The 15,195-nt window shown below is 44.8% G+C and overlaps 2 non-coding genes across 2 annotated transcripts; one reads left to right on the top strand and one right to left on the bottom strand.

Annotated features, from left to right (window-relative positions):
- The first annotated feature begins 8,845 nt into the window (after window positions 1-8,845).
- On the top strand, window positions 8,846-8,983 carry LOC119947737. The gene has a single exon (XR_005456536.1). It is a non-coding gene; the product is annotated as a small nucleolar RNA SNORA7 (small nucleolar RNA).
- A 1,311-nt stretch (window positions 8,984-10,294) lies between these two features.
- LOC119947777 lies at window positions 10,295-10,432 on the bottom strand. The gene has a single exon (XR_005456573.1). It is a non-coding gene; the product is annotated as a small nucleolar RNA SNORA7 (small nucleolar RNA).
- Between the last annotated feature and the right edge of the window lie 4,763 nt (window positions 10,433-15,195).

Raw genomic sequence — 15,195 nt, 5'->3', positions numbered from 1 at the left:
AGTGGAGGAAATCTGCTACGGGCATCTCTATTAGGCCAAGCGTACTGTCCGTAACAGAGTGTGATATTGAGGTATAACTCCCTACCTTCACAGTAATAATAATTGTGGAATTTATGTGTTAGTAAAGTACCAAACACTGTATTCAGCAATGGGGAAGCAGCATGGCGGAATGGATAGAGCCTGGGCTTGGGAGCCAATCAATTAATCAATCGTATTTATTGAGCGCTTACTGTGTGCAGAGCACTGTAAATCACAAAGTACCAAATTTATGCTTAGTAAAGTACCAAACACTGTATTCAGCACTGGGGAAGCAGCATGGCGGAATGGATAGAGCCTGGGCTTGGGAGCCAATCAATTAATCAATCGTATTTATTGAGCGCTTACTGTGTGCAGAGCACTGTAAATCACAAAGTACCAAATTTATGCTTAGTAAAGTACCAAACACTGTATTCAGCACTGGGGAAGCAGCATGGCGGAATGGATAGAGCCTGGGCTTGGGAGCCAATCAATTAATCAATCGTATTTATTGAGCGCTTACTGTGTGCAGAGCACTGTAAATCACAAAGTACCAAATTTATGCTTAGTAAAGTACCAAACACTGTATTCAGCACTGGGGAAGCAGCATGGCGGAATGGATAGAGCCTGGGCTTGGGAGCCAATCAATCAATCAATCAATCATATTTATTGAGCGCTTACTGTATGCAGAGCACTGTACTAAGCTCTTGGGAAGTACAAGTTGGCAACATATAGAGACGGTCCCTACCCAACAGTGGGCTCACAGTCTAAAAGTGGGCTCACAGTCTAAAGACCTGGGCTCTAATCCTGGCCCCACCACTTGTCTTCTGCATGACCTTGGACTAGTCACTTCACTTCTCTGGGCCTCAACTGGAAAATGGGATAAAGACTGTGAGCCCCATGTGGGACAGCGATTGTGTCCAACCTTATTACCCTGTATGTACCCCAGAGCTTAGAACAGCTCATAGTAAGCGCTTAAAAAATACCATTAAAAAAAAGATAACCACATTGAATACAATCCCTGTCTAGCATGGAGCTCTCAATCTAAGTAGGAGAATGAACTTAGAATTCCCCATCTTGCAGGTGAGGACTCTGTGGAACAGAGAAGTTAAGAAACTTGTCCAAGGTCACACAGCAGGCAGACCTAGGATTAGAACCGAGGTTATTTCATCTCCCCTTCGGGGTTACCTCTGACCTGCCCCTTCAACACTTTGTAAAGTGTCGTAGACCTTGTTGTAGCGGTAAACGCCTTGTAGAAGCAGCGTGGCTCAGTGGAAAGAGCACGGACTTGGGAGCCGGAGATCATGGGTTCTAATCCTGATTCTGCCACTTGTCTGCTGTGTGACTTTGGGCAAGCCACTTCACTTCTCTGTGCCTCAGTGACCTCATCTGTAAAATGGGGATGAAGACTGTGAGCCCCACGGGGGACAACCTGACGACCTTGCATCCCCCCAGCGCTTAGAACAGTGCTCGGCACATAGTAAGCGCTTAACAAAAGCCATCATTATTATTTAAGTGCACCCCCCTCCCCACCCAACCGCCTGACACTGCTCGTGTGTCTTCATAGCTATCCCCAGATGGGAGGTATTAGCGTTTCATTTGCATGCTTATGTGGCATCTTGCTTTTCAAAATCCTTTTGACTTCATTGTTGCCATTACCGAAGCTAATTGGTACATAACTAATTAAAATGAACGCACGGCAGTTTGCTCAGACACTGAAAGTGCTGTAGAAATGCTAAATGAAACCGTAAAAGTGCATGGAAAATCTGCTAATTGCAAAATTAACTGGAGATGGGGGGCGGTGAGGAAGGGAAAGGGAGGCCATATCACTTTCTCCTTCTAATGTCCAAATGGAGGATAGATGGGGCCATTAAGACAGAATCTAGTCAGCTCGAAATTAATGCCGACCAAACCCCGAGGCCGAGAATTGGCAGTCGTTTCTTCCATCATCACATCGTAATCTGTCCAGATTCTCCACCGTCTATAGCTTGTTTAGACTTGGCCTTTGACTCTAATCTTCCACGTCTTGTTCCCGCCAATTTTTTTTTTGATATAATAATTATGGTATTTAAGTGCTCACTATGTGCCAAGCACTGTTCTCAGCGCTGGGGTAGATACAAGGTAATCAGGTTGTCCCACGTGGGGCTCACAGTCTTCATCCCCATTTTACAGATGAGGTAACTGAGGTACAGAGAAGTTAAGCGACTTGCCCGGAGTCACACAGCAGACAAGTGGCAGAAGGGTGATTAGAACCCACGACCTCTGACTCCCTAGCTGGGGCTCTTTCCATTAAGCCACGCTGTAACCCCAACGTGGGACAATCTGATTACCTTGTGCCTACCCCAGCACTTAGAACAGGGCTTGGCACATAGTAAGTGCTTAACAAATACCATTATTATTATAAAGTATGTTTGTACAGATCTGTCTTGGCTTCTCGGTGCCTCATTCATTCATTCAATTGTATTTATTGAGCGCTTACTGTGTGCAGAGCACTGTACTAAGCGCTTGGGAAGTACAAGTTGGCAACGTATAGAGATGGTCCCTACCCAACAGCGGGCTCACAGTCTAGAAGGTGGAGACAGACAACAAAACATATTAACAAAATAAAATAAATAGAATAAATATGTACAAGTAAAACAGAGTAATAAATATGTACAAACATACATACAGGTGCTGTGAGGAGGGGAAGGAGGTAAGGCGGGGGGGATGGGGAGGGAGTCCCCTCATCTGTAAAATGGGGATGAAGACTTAAACCCAAGTGGGACATGGACTGTGTCCAATCTGATTAGTTTGTATCTGCCCCAGCGCTTAGTACAGTGCCTGCCATATAGTCAGTGATTAACAAATACTATTAAAATTTTAAAAAAAACTATTCCCCATTACAGACAACTAAGCTAACTTGCTGCTGTACAAACCTTTCCCAAATTAGATCTCAGTGCTTCCCGCGCAGATGTTGAAAGCATTTCTAACTCTATTTTTAATAAGTTGAGAGTGAGGTTTACAGCTTACCGTAGTATCTGGGATCCTTGGTATCCATTTGAAGCATAAATGTAATGTATTGCTTAGATGGGAAAAATGATACAATAAAAACTATCCTAAATTTATTTGGATTTTCTTTCACCGAAGTGGATCTACCGCCCTCTGGTAGCCAATTCCTGTTCGTGCAATAGCTGCAGGCTGAAGCATTTGGGGGAAAAAAACCCTAGTTTGGGGGCTTTTATAATATTGATGGTATTTGTTAAGCGCTTACTATGTGCCGATCACTGTTCTAAGCGCTGGGTGCGTCTAGGAGGTGATCAGGTTGTCCAGCGTGGAGCTCACAGTCTTAAATCCCCATTTAACAGATGAAGTAACTGAGGCACAGGTAAGTTGTGACTTGCCTAAAGTCACACAGCTGGACAAGCAACGGATCTGGGATTAATAATAATAATGGCATTTATTAAGCGCCTACTATGTGCAAAGCACTGTTCTAAGTGCTGGGGGCGGATACAAGGTGATCAGGTTGTCCAGCGTGGAGCTCAGTCTTAAATCCCCATTTTACAGATGAGGTAACCGAGGCACAGATAGGTTAAGTGACTTGCTTAAAGTCACACAGCTGGACAAGCAACGGATCTGGGATTAATAATAACAATGGCATTTATTAAGCGCCTACTATGTGCAAAGCACTGTTCTAAGCGCTGGGGAGGTTACAAGGTGATCAGGTTGTCCCACGAGGGCTCGCAGTCTTAAATCCCCATTTTATAGGTGAGGTAACTGAGGCACAGATAATCAATCAATCGTATTGAGCGCTTACTGTGTGCAGAGCACTGTACTAAGCGCTTGGGAAGCACAAGTTGGCAACATATAAATTCAGTGATTTGCCCAAAGTCACACAGCTGACAAGAGGCAGATTAGATCTGGGATTAGAACTCATGACCTCTGACTCCCAATCCCGGGCTCTTTCCACTGAGTCACGCTGCTTCTCATGTGAGCACTTACTATGTGCTAAGCACTGGAGTAGATACAAGGTAATCAAGTTGGACACAGTCCCTTCCCCATTGGGGGTTCACGGTCTTAATCCCCATTTTGCATATGAGGGAACTGAGGCAGAGAGAAGTGAAGTGACTCCCCCAAGGCCCCTCAGCAGACAAGGGATGGTATAAAGGACGCACATACTGTAGCCCTCCGATAAGATGCGGAGGAATGGCGGGAGTTACTGGTGAATCACATGTGAATTTTGTAATCCAGCCTTCGTTAAATGCTCGGATGACCAGATCATTTCAGTTTTTTATTTTCCAGGAGAGTTCTAAATGCGTAATAGCAGAGCCAGAGAGAGATGAACGTTTTTGAGGGTCAGTAGACAGAAGTTTAATTTTAGAATCAGCGTGGCTCGGTGGGAAAGAGCACTGGCTTTGGAGTCAGAGATCATGGGTTCGAATCCCAGCTCCGCCAGTTGTCAGCTGTGTGACTCTGGGCAAGTCACTTAACTTCTCTGTGCCTGTTATCTCATCTGTAAAATGGGGGTGAAGACTGTGAGCCCCCCGTGGGACAACCTGATCACCTTGTAATCTCCCCAGTGCTTAGAAAACTGGCACACAGTAAGCACTTTTAGACTGTGAGCCCACTGTTGGGTAGGGACTGTCTCTATATGTTGCCAATTTGTACTTCCCAAGCGCTTAGTACAGTGCTCTGCACATAGTAAGTGCTCAATAAATACGATTGATGATGATTGATGATGATAATAAATGCCATCATTTTAAGACTGTCCTCATTTTCCATGTACATTTAGATGTTCACTCTGTTATGCAACCCATCCGTTGAGTGAAATTAATACATTTCCCTTAACTCTCTTAGTGCAAATATTTTTTCCCCAAATCAAATCTTCTAATAGCTCCTCTTCAGTGCTGGAAGTTTTTATTCTCCTCATTTCTGATTGCAACCATGTAGGGTTTTAACCAGAACAAGCCAGGCTCATGCTGTTTTTGGTCAAGTCCTAATTTCCTTCAAATTATCCTATAGAATTATTCATTCATTCAATCGTATTTATTGGTTTATTGATAATCGATTGCTAATTTTAATGATATTGACATAAATTGATATTGATAATCATATGTGTATTTATCATATTTATTTATTAAAGAAGCAGCATGGCTCAGTGGAAAGAGCCCGGGCTTTGGAGTCAGAGGTCATGGGTTCAAATCCCAGCTCTGCCACTTGTCAGCTGTGTGACTTTGGGCAAGTCACGTCACTTCTCTGGGCCTCAGTTTCCTCATCTGTCAAATGGGGATAAGGACTTTGAGCCCCACGTGGGACAATCTGATCACCTTGTAACCTCCCCAGTGCTTAGAACAGTGCTTTGCACATAGTAAGCGCTTAACAAATGCCATCATTATTATTATTATTATTATTATTATTGTTGAGCACTTACTGTGTGCAGAGCACTGTACTGAGCACTTGGGAAGTACAAGTACAGTCTCCAGTGCTCTCTGAGCACCTACTGTGTGTGGAGCACTATACTAATACTACTTTTACTACTAATAATAATAATGGTTCTAAAGTGCTCACTATGTGCCAAGCCCTGTACTAAGCACCAGTATGCAGGTTCTCTGGAGAACTGGAGTTGCAATCTACCTGTCTGATCTGAACCCAAGAAAGTCAACATAGGAAGGAATCTGGTATTCTTAGCAGGAGGAAGGAGCACGGCCTAGTGGATAGATCATGGGGCTGGCAGTCAGAAGGACCTGGGTTCTAATCTAGCTCTGCCACTTGTCTGCTGTGTGACCTTGGACAAGTCACTTCACTTTTCTGGGTGTTGGTTACCTCATCTGGAAAATGGGGATTGACTGTGAGCCCCATGTGGGACGTGAATTGTGCCCCATCTGATTAATACGTATCTACCCCAGCGCTTAGAAGAGTTTCTGGCACATAGTAAGCGCTTAACATAAACTATTTCAAAAAAAAGAAACCTCTGAAAGAAAATTATCTAGAGAGGCTACAGAAGGGGGAGTGGGTATTTATCCACATGAATACTGGATAGTCCAGTTTCAGCAGGGCCAGTTGAAGCCTAAAATAATAATAACGTTGGTATTTAAGCGCTTACTATGTGCAAAGCACTGTTCTATTACTCAAATCACTAATAATAAGAAGAATTGTTGTAATTAAGTGCTTAATGTGTGCCAGGCACTGTAATAAGCGCTGGTGAGGATGCAAGAAAATCGGGTTGGACACAGTCCCTGTACCACATGGGGCTCACAGTCTCAATCCCCATTTTACAGATGAGGCAACTGAGGCACAGAGAAGTTGAGTTGCCCAAGGATACACAGCAGACAAGTGGCAGAGTCGGGATTAGAACCCATGACCTCCTGAGTCCCAGACCCGTGCTCTATCCCCTATGCCATGCTGCTGGACACCCTCAGGTCTGGTATCTGTAGTCTCAGCGCTCGGGCCCCTCTCCACTTTGGCTCCTCAAAGCCCCAGGCCTGCTGGGCCTCCATCAGTTGGTGACATTTATTGAACACTTTCTGTGGGGAGAGCACTAAGCGCTTGGGAGAATTCAGTACATTAGAGTTAGTAGTTGTCCTTCCTGCCCTGAAGTAGCTTATAGTCTACTATGTACAGAGCACTGTGCTAAGCACTTGGGAGAATGCAATACAATAGAGTTAGTAGACGCCATCCCCACCTTCCAGGTGTTTACAGTTGTCTACCTTTACTTCTATTTATTCTGATGACTTGACACCTGTCCCCATGTTTTGTTGTCTGTCTCCCCCTTCTAGACTGTGATCCCCTTGTTGGGTAGGGACCGTCTCTATATGTTGCCAATTTGGACTTCCCAAGTGCTTAGTACAGTTCTCAGCACACAGTAAGCGCTCAATAAATACGACTGAATGAATGACTGTGTGCAGAGCACTGTACTAAGCCCTCGGGAGAACATAGACAATCGATCTTCCCAGGTACTTCCCATGCAACTGTGCCGGTCACTTTGAAAGCACACTGGGGAAAAGGAAAATGAAATAAAAAGACCCAGCAACCCAAACCCTCAGGAATCTAGCGCTGAGATCCCTAGGAGATTTGTTTTAGATTGAAATGCTTAACGTGTAGAATGAGGCCCGGCATTCAAATTCAATTTGAGAATGGGCCCCAGGGAGCTATCGGAAATTAAGATTTGCATTTTTAGAAAATGTACAGGTATAATCGCGACCTCTACACCCATTCAAGCACACAGACACAAAGGAGAAGAAATCCCCAGTGGATAAAGCACGGGCTGGGAGACAGAGGACCTGGGTTCTAATCCTGGCTCCTTCACGTTTATGGTAGTTCTTAAGTGCTTACTACATGCTAGGCACTGTACTGAGCGCTGGGATAGATACAAGCTAATCGGGTTGGACACAGTCCACATAGGGCTCACAGTCGTAATCCCCATTTTACATTTTACAGAAAAGCAGCATGGCATAGACTGTGAGCCCACTGTTGGGTAGGGACTGTCTCTATATGTTGCCAACTTGTACTTCCCAAGCGCTTAGTACAGCGCTCTGCACACAGTAAGTGCTCAATAAATATGATTGTATGAATGAATAGTGAATAAAGTCCGGGCCTGGGAGAGGTTATGAGTTCTAATCCCGGCTCTGCCACTTGTCTGCTGTGTGATCTTGGGTAAGTCACACCACTTCTCTGTGCCTCAGTTACTTCATCTGTAAAATGGGGATTGAGACTGTGAACCCCACATGGGACAGGGATTGTGTTCAATTTAGCTTGTATCCACCCCATCTCTCAGTACAGTGCCAGGCACACTGTAAGTGCTTAACAAATTCCATCGTTATTATTAGATGAGGTAGCTGAGGCCCAGAGAAGTCAAATTACTTCCCCAGGGTCATCTAGAGAAGCAGCGTGGCTCAGTGGGAAAGAGCATAGGCTTTGGAGTCAGAGGTCATGGGTTCAAATCCCAGCTCCGCTAATTAGATGTGTGACTTTTGGCAAGTCACTTAACTTCTCTGGGCCTCAGTTTCCTCATCTGTAAAATGGGGATGAAGACTGTGGACCCTCCCCCCGCCCCCCGTGGGATAACCTGATCATCTTGTAACCTCTCCAGCACTTAGAACAGTGCTCTGCACATAGTAAGCGCTTAATAAATGCCATCATCATTATTATTATTATCTAGCAGACACGTGGAAGAGATGGGATTAGAACTCCAGTCCTTCTGATTCCTAGGCCTGTGCTTTTTAACCATTAGGCCACACTGCTTCACCTCTCGGAGGAGAGGTGATTTTAATAAGGCTTTGAAGGTGGGGAAAGTGGTGGCCTAATGGGTAGAGCACAGTCCTGGGATTCAGAAAGACCCGGTTTGAATCTTGACTCCACCATTTGTCTGCTATGTAACCTTGGAAAATCATTTCACTTCTCTGGGCCTCAGTTAGTTCTTCTCTAATGCCTTCTACTTCTAACGTTCTTCTCTAAAATAAGGATTACGACTGTGAGCCCACATGGGGCAGGGACTGCGTCCAGCCCAATTTGCTTGTACCCACCCCAGTGCTTAGTATGGTGCCTGGCACACAGTAAGTGCTTAACAAGTACTACAGTTATTATTATTATGAGAACAAAGAGTTAAACTGCCAACCAACGTGGTGCCACATCCCTTCCATAGCTTAAATTCAAGTGGCAGACTGATACTAAACTAAATATCAAGTAGCAGGATGCATTCTCAGTTGATCTTTGGACAATTTGCTTTTCAAAATGATGTCATCCTTATAGATTTCACCTATCAAATCTCAGGGCATTTTTTCCATCTTATCCAATTTGGGTGGATTAAAATGAGTACGAAAGTAGGCAAGATATTTGGGGTTTACAGTATCCGCTCCCCCTCTCAGGGTGGCACCTGGAAAGTTCCCAGTCCTCTACCAGTCTCGACTACAGGAGGGAGAGTCAAGCAGAGGCCTACCCATTCCACTCTTAGCTTGGCCAGTGGCTAGCGAGTGGAAGGCAACCTGCTACAAGTCAAAACTCGCCCGCGCTGGGCAGCAACAGAAAGGGAGAGAGTCCAGGGCGGAGACTCAAGTCCACCGCACGGAAGGAGGCAATGATAAACCACTTCTGTATTTTTACCAAGAAAACTCTATAGATATACTACCAGAAGGATTACAGATGGAAGCAGGACGTTCTGGGAGAGATGTGTCCATGGCGTCGCTATGGGTCGAAAACAACCCAACAGCATAAGGCAAGACAAGTATCTGTTCGTAATCAGTTCTTCAAGGCCACTGTGCTTCAGGAGAATGGTGAAACTGGCTTTATATTTATCTTTTTTTAACAAATCAATCATTTATTATGCACTTACTAAATGCAGAGCATTGTACTAAACGTTTGGAAGAGTACAACAGAATTAGACACCTTCCCTGCCCTCAGCGAGCATTCAAAGTAAATTAAATTCAATGCCCCAAGTCCAACTCCTCTAACATAAGGATTTGCTGAGGTCAGGTTTGGTTATCAAATACTAGCAGACTCCTTGGCCTATATTTAATTATCTAGCCCATGTAAAAGGAAGGTTTTTGGTGTGAGTAGCATGTACCACTGTAGTCTTGAGCAAAAGCTTATGATAATAGTACCAAATCATTCTCCATCGTATACAAAGATTTTAATTGTCATACTAAATCTATTACACAATTCGGTGTGCTTTAAGTACCCCTTGCCTGAAAATAAATGTTTCATCAGTCTTATATACAGCAGCCTAAGGGAATAAGAAAAGTCAATAGAATAATAAATGGTATTGCTAGAACACCAACAAATGCAATATACTAAGAGTTTCACTCAACATATGTACCACTCCCACGAAGGATTTATGAAGGATGTCAGAAGCAGCCTCACCTGGGGTGAAAATGCAGACTTTTCTTATAATCACTCACACATACTCATTCAACCAGATTTATTGAGCGCTTACTGTGTGCAGAGCGCTGTACTGAGCGATTGGGCAAGTACAGTACGACAATGGGCACATTGGCTGCCCACAATGAGCTTACAGTCTAGAGGGGGAGATGTAAATGACATCTTCCCTCTACCTGCACAAGGCAGGGGGAAATAAAAGGGTCATCTTTTTATGTCTTATGCTATTGAGTCATCTCCAACCCATAGCAACTCCACGGCCACATCTCTCCCAGAGCACCACAGCTCCATCTGCAATCATTCTGGTGGTGTGTGTCTAGAGTTTTCTTGGTAAAAATCCAGCAGTGGTTTTACTTTCTTCCGCACGGTAAACTTGAATCTCCACCCTCCACTCTCTCCCAAGCCACCTCTACCCAAGCACGGGTGATTTTTGACTTGTAGCAGATTGCCTTCCCCTCGCTAGCCGCTGCCCAAGCTGGGAATGGAATGGGTAGGCCTCTGTTTGACTCTCCCTCCCATAGCCAAGACTGGTAGAGAACTGGAAACTCTCCAGATGCCATCCTGAGAGGGGTTATGCCCTTTTCACAGAGGAGGAAACTTAAGCTCAGAGAGGATGGGATTTGCCTTACATTGCACAGCAGGTTGCCAGTCAGTCGTATTTACTGAGCAGTTATTGTGGGTGGATTGCTGAACTAGGATCTGGGGAAAGTATAGTGCAACAATAAATAGACACATTCCCTTCCCACATCGACCTTACGGTCTAGAGGGGCTCAGGGCAGACCTAGAACTCTGGCCCTGAGAACTACCAAGTCTGTTCTCTCACCACTAAAAAATAATTATTATTTTACTATATAATAATATAATATAATACTGCAATATAATACAGTAATATAATACTGTGTGCTCTGCACACAGTAAGTGCCCAATGGATACGATTGAATTGAATGAATAATTGTGGAATTTTTTAAGCACTTACATGTATCAAGCGCCGCACTAAACACTGGGGAAAGATACAAGATAATCAGGTCCCACAGGGGACTCACAGAAGGGAGAACAGATATTGAATCCTCATTTTGTAAAAGAAGGAACTGAGGCCCGGAGAAGTGGAGTGACTTGACCAAAGTCACCCAGCAGGCAAGTGGCGGAGCCAGAATTAGAAATTCCAGGTCCGTGCTCTTTCCACTAGAGTACGGTGGCTCCCGGTACCACCTAAGAAAAATAAAAACACATTCGAGAACTTTCCAGAGGAAGAATTGGTCCCTGGCCTTGTATTGGCCCTAAAATCCTGGGCTCCAGAAAATCCACTGGGTTGTCTGACGGTGAGATAGACAAGAGCAGGTCCCATATGGAACAGAGACTGTCCAACCTGATTAACTTGTACCCCCCCGCCCCACCAAGTGGTTAGAACAGAGAAGCAGTGTGGCTTAGTAGAAAGAGCACGTGCTTGGGAGTCAGAGGTTGTGGGTTCTAATCCCACCCTGCCACTTAGCAGCAGTGTTACCTTGGACAAGTCACTTAACTTCTCTGGGCCTCAGTTACCTCATCTGTAAAATGGGGATTAAGACTGTGAGCCCCATGTGGGACAACCTGATTACCTTGTATCCCCCCAGCGCTTAGTCTAGTGCTCTGCACATAGTAAACGCTCAATAAATACGATTGAATGAATGAATGGATGACTGCCAGCTCATTAGGGGCAGGGAAACTGCTAATTCTGTTTTATTGTTCTCTCTCCACTAAGTACAGTGCTCTGCACACAGTAAGCGCTCAATAAATATGATTGAATGAATGAATGATCTCCTTGAGGGCAGAGGACCGTGTCTCGAGCTTTTTTATTTATTTTTTTGTTCATTTTATTTTATTTTTTTAAACCGAGATCCTGTAATAAATGATTTTGTCCACAGGATGACACTGTTTCCCTGGTTTTCGCTGCTGGTGAAGGTTTTTTTTACATTTTTGCTTTGATTTTAGTGGTATTTGTTAAGCGCCTACTCAGTGCCAAGCACTGTACTAAGCGCTTAGTCCAACGCTCTGCACACAGTAAATGCTCAGCGAATATGTTTGACTGAATAAATACTGATTGACTCCCAGAAGTTTGTCTGATCACGGAAGCCCAGAGGATGGGAAGGAATAGCTTGTGTGTCTGCGGTAACGTCAGCCGGGTTGGATGAGTACTAATGAAGATGGGGATGATTGCTCTTATTACACACTTACTCCCTGCTAAGTGCTGGATCAGATCCAAGATGTTCAAATGGAACCCAGATCCTGTCCCACCCAGGGCTCACAATCTAAGGAGGGAGAATGGGATGAGGAAATGGAGGCACTGTGAGGCCGAAACTCAAAGGTACTGTGAGTACAGTATAATAGAGTTGGTAAAAATGTCCCTGCCCATAATGAGCTTACAGTCTAGAGGGCTTACTGTATGCAGAGCACTGTATCACTCTATTCATTTATTTATTTTGCTTGTACATATCTATTTTGTTAATATGTTTTGTTTTGTTCTCTGTCTCCCCCTTCTAGACTGTGAGCCCACTGTTGGGTAGGGACCGTCTCTATTTGTTGCCAACTTATACTTCCCGAGCGCTTAGTACAGTGCTCTGCACACAGTAAGCGCTCAATAAATACGATTGATTGATTGATATTAAGCGCACTTACTGCGGTCAGTGTACTGTACCAAGCGCTAGGGAGAGTACCATATAACATTCACTCATTCATTCAATCGTATTTATTGAGCACTTACTGTGTGCAGAGCACTGTACTAAGCACTTGGGAAGTACAAGTTGGCCACATATAGAGAAGGTCCCTACCCGACAACGGGCTCACCGTCTAGAAGGGGGAGACGGACAACAAAACATGTGGAATTAAAGCTAAATGCACAACATTAACAAAATAAATAGAATAGTAAATATGTACACGTAAAATAGAATAATAAATCTGTACAAACATATATACAGGTGCTGTGGGGAGGGGAAGGAGGTAGGGTGGGGGTGATGGGGAGGAGGAGAGGAAAAAGGGGGCTCAGTCTGGGAAGGCCTCATGGAGATAACAGAGTTGGTAGGAATGTTCCCTGCCCATAACGAACTTTCAGTCTAGAGGGCTTACTGTGTGCAGAACGCTGGACTAAGCATTTAGTTAAAGGAAAGTTGACTGTCCAGTCAGGACCAACCCAATTTAAAAAAAGGAGTTGCAGAGCAGATTCCCAAAAATGTCTCAACACTCCAGGACTGCCCCAACAAAGTCACACTCGAGGTCAATCTATAGAAATTCAGATCCCGCTGACCCTCAAGGTCTTTTCCTCACTGGACCTTTGGGCGTTCGGTATTGAGCCCATTCTCAGTACTTCTGCCCATATCTATAAATTCTTTATTTGCATTAACGTCTGTCTCCGTCTCCAGACTGTCAGCTCATGGTGGGCAGGGAGCGTGTCTACCAACTCTGTTATACCGTGCTCTCCCAAGTGCTCAGTGCCTTGCGCTGCACACAGAGTACTGCATGCTGAGTGGATAGAGCACGGGAATGAGAAGGACCTGGGTTCTAACCCCAGCTCCTCAACTTGTCTGCTGTGTGACCTTGGACAAGTCACTTCACTTTTCTGTGCCTCAGTGACCCCGTCTGGAAAATGGGGATCAAAACCGTGAGCCCCGTGTGGGACAGGAAGCGTGTCCACCCTGATTAGCTTGTAATGACCCCTGCACTTAGTGACAATAATAATAATTACGGTCTTTGTTAAGCGCTTACTATGTGCCGGGCACTATTCTAAGCACTGGGGTAGATACGAGGTAGTAAGGTTGTCCCGTGTGGGGCTCACAGCCTTAATCAAATGAGGTAAAGTGACTCTCCCAAAGTTACACAGCAGGCAAGTAGTGCAGCGCCTGGTACATAGTGAGCACTTAACAAATACTATTAAAAAAATAAGCGCTCAAGAAATTCCATCAATTGATGGGTTGGAATGACAACAAAGAGTCCATTTTCCTCCGAGCTGAAAAATTCAAGGGACAACCCCACCCCCAAACCCCCCCCGTTCTAGAAGCTTTGGGGGGAAGTCAACAAATCAATCGAAGTCGAGTCTCGTCCTAACGGTCCGTAGCTGAGCAGGCAAACACTGGGTGATGAGATGGCATTACTCAATGGACTGGCATGCCTGACTCAGTGGCATGAAGTCAGCTCCACCCTGGAGACGCCAACCACATGTCTCCACCAATGCTGATATCATTGCTGCCACAACCGTTTCCATTGTTCCACGCGCTCGGGTGGTTCGCCGGGCTAAAGGGAGCCAAACTCCCGATCGTGGAGAGAAGAGAATCCCCGTCAACGCAATCCATGGCTTCCTCCCACTAACTCAAACCTGAGCTTTGTAGTGATAATAATACTTGTGGTACTTAAGTGCTTACCGTGGGCCAGGCAGATAGAAACAAAATAATCGGGTTGGACACAGTCTTAAGCCTCACAGTCTTACTGCCCATTTTCCAGATGAGGGAACTGAGGCATAGAGAAGTGAAGTGGCTCGCCCAAGGTGCTACAGCCGACGAGTGGCGGAGCCGGCGTCAGAACCCAAGTCCTTCCTACTCCAGGCCTATGGTCTATCCATTTATGTATATTTGTACAGATTTATTACTCTATTTTACTTGTACATATTTACTATTCTGTTTGTTTAGTTAATGATGTGCAGATAGCTTTAATTCTATTTTTTCTGATGATTTTGACACCTGTCTACATGTTTTGTTTTGTTATCTGTCTCCCTCTTCTAGACTGTGAGCCCGCTGTTGGGTAGGGACCGTCTCTATATGTTGCCGACTTGTACTTCCCAAGCGCTTAGTACAGTGCTCTGCACACAGTAAGTGCTCAATAAATACGATTGATGATGATTCGGTCACGCAGCTTCGGGGCTTATGAACCCCACATGGGGACTGTATCTCATCCGCTTGGACGGAATCGAACCCAGCGCTTAGCGCAACGCTCGACACATAGCCGGAGCTTTTTATCATAGCTCAGTTTGAGTCTTGTAAGATTACAGATAGCGTAGTTACCCACTCCAGGTACCGTTACAGTCAAATAGATGGTTGAAAGAAAAAGGAAGGAGGGAGAGAAGGTGATTCGCAAGCTTTCAAAGCCGAAACGTCTTCATAAATGCCTGTTTTCCCCCAGTGTCTTTTCTGAAGTTGTCTCGTCCTTTAAACAGAACAAGCAGCAGGTCCTGGATTTCTCAGGAGGCATTTCAGTAATGCGACCTGCCAGCAATTCTGCGATTGGTGTTTACATTCCCACTCCCTCGCTCCCAACGCCATCCCATTGAAAATGGAGTTCTGAAAATATCGGAGCTGAATAGAGGCTGGAAGT

The sequence above is a fragment of the Tachyglossus aculeatus genome, chromosome X5 (assembly GCF_015852505.1).
Source record: "Tachyglossus aculeatus isolate mTacAcu1 chromosome X5, mTacAcu1.pri, whole genome shotgun sequence".
NCBI lineage: Eukaryota > Metazoa > Chordata > Mammalia > Monotremata > Tachyglossidae > Tachyglossus > Tachyglossus aculeatus.
The sequence above is the reverse complement of the archived record's forward strand: the minus strand, read 5'-3'. Positions and strand labels throughout refer to the sequence as shown.